This window comes from Octopus bimaculoides, chromosome 20 (genome assembly GCF_001194135.2).
Source record: "Octopus bimaculoides isolate UCB-OBI-ISO-001 chromosome 20, ASM119413v2, whole genome shotgun sequence".
Lineage (NCBI taxonomy): Eukaryota > Metazoa > Mollusca > Cephalopoda > Octopoda > Octopodidae > Octopus > Octopus bimaculoides.
In genome coordinates this window covers 6387405-6389420 of record NC_069000.1, presented here as the reverse complement: position 1 = coordinate 6389420, position 2016 = coordinate 6387405, and positions in this window count along the sequence as shown.

Genomic DNA, 2016 nt, shown 5'->3' with positions numbered 1-2016 from the left:
AAAATAGGAAGAAAAAAAAAAGAAGTAATTTCCAGAGGACATCCAAAGAATTAAAATGAAAGAACACAATAAAATTTAAAATCTGTAACTGGTACAGCTGTACAACAAACCATCTTAGGACTGATAAGGATAGTAATGATACGAATGGTTTCAAATTTTGGCACAAGGCCAGCAAGTCTGAGGGAGGGGGGTCAAGTTGATTACATTGACCCCAGTGCTGAACTGGTGGTCCATGTTTTATTGACCCCCAAAAGGATGACAAGCAAAGTCAATCTTGGCAGAATTTGAACCCAGAACATAAAAGATGAAATACTGCTAAGCATTTTGCTTGGTATGCTAACAGTTCTGCTTGCAGTCTTGATGATGATGATGATGATGATGATGATAACAATGATGGATTTCTTTGTTTTTTTAACTCTCTTCTAACTTTCCAGAATAGAAGTAATAACCAATCACATAAGGCTCCATTATGCTGTCTGGCCTTAAAAAAACCCCAAAAACCTTAATTTGACCAAGGCAGTACTTTGAACCCAGAACAGCAGGATTTGAGCCAATGGACAGTAAATTTCAGATCTTCTAATGGGGATGGACAGTAAATTTCAGATCCACTAAGGTAAATTAATCTGTCACAGCACTAGATTTGGCAAGGCATCCATTCTAATAGTGATTTTTACCATTCTAATTATTATTATTATGATGATGATGATAATGACATTAATGCTGATTGTTTGACGAGGCACAAAGCCAGACTTTTAAAAGGGAAAGAAATGTTGTGATGCTCATGGCATATTCGAAGTGAAATAGTTTCAAGATAGAACCGAAACTTTATAAGAAAAGTTCTCTTTTTGAGAGAGAGTTTTTCTTTGTGCCACCTGCCTTAATAATAATGATAATAATAATAATGATTTCTAACAGAGGCACAAGGCCACGCACATTTTGGGAGACGGGCAGAAGGTTGAGTGAGTCATCCCCCAATACCTGACAGGTACCTTTATTTTATAGGTATGAAAACCCAAATTAACTATGGCAGAATTTGAATTCGATAACACACCTGATGAATGTGGAGAGGCATCTGTGCAGAAACTTGCATGGTGCTTGATAACATGAGGATGAATAATAATAATAATAATAATAATAATAATAATAATAATAATAATAATAATAATGATAATGATAATAATAATAATGATAATAATAATGATAATAATGATAAAGGGATAAAACTAAGTCTATGAATTTAGGATCTAATGTGTTTGTGATAAGCCTGTCAAATGACCGACAGTTGTCAGAATGACATGTCTAGATGAGCTGTTGGTACAGTTTGTTGTAAATACAAAAATGTGAATGAAAACAGATGAAAGAAAAAGAACCCAACAAAAGCAGATACGCTAACTCCTTCCTCCTGCTTGTGAAAACAACAACAGCAGCAACAACAACAACAACGTTTCTATCATATGAAGTCGAAGAAGAACAGGAAAAACATGTACAAAAAAACGGCAAAAAAACAAAAAAAGTCTTTTGAGGAATGTCAGTTTGTCCTCATAGGATACTGAGATGGATCAAAGAATATTAATTCTCTTAGCAGTGGTGGTGGTGGAGGGACGGGGGCCAGTCACTGGGCTATGGCCATGCTGGGACACCTCTTTGAGGACCAGTTGTTCAAACTGATCCCAGCAGTTATTTCCGTCTTGTAGTTACACACATACACACACAACAGAATTCTATATCACTTCTACCTACCGAATTCCAGTGCTAAAGGCACTGTCTTACACGATACCACAGTTAAAGAAAGAAAGAAAAAAAAAAAGCCCATGGTACTACTGTGCAGTGGTATAGAAACCAGAACCACATGTGTCATAAAGCAAACTGCCTAAACCACAGGGCTGTGCCTGTATTGAACACATTGAAGACATCATGGTGAAGCCTTGGCTGACAACTGAGAAAATGTGGCAAGGAACTCCACAGGAAAAGTATTTCAATGTTTATTATTATTATTATTATTATTATTATTATTAT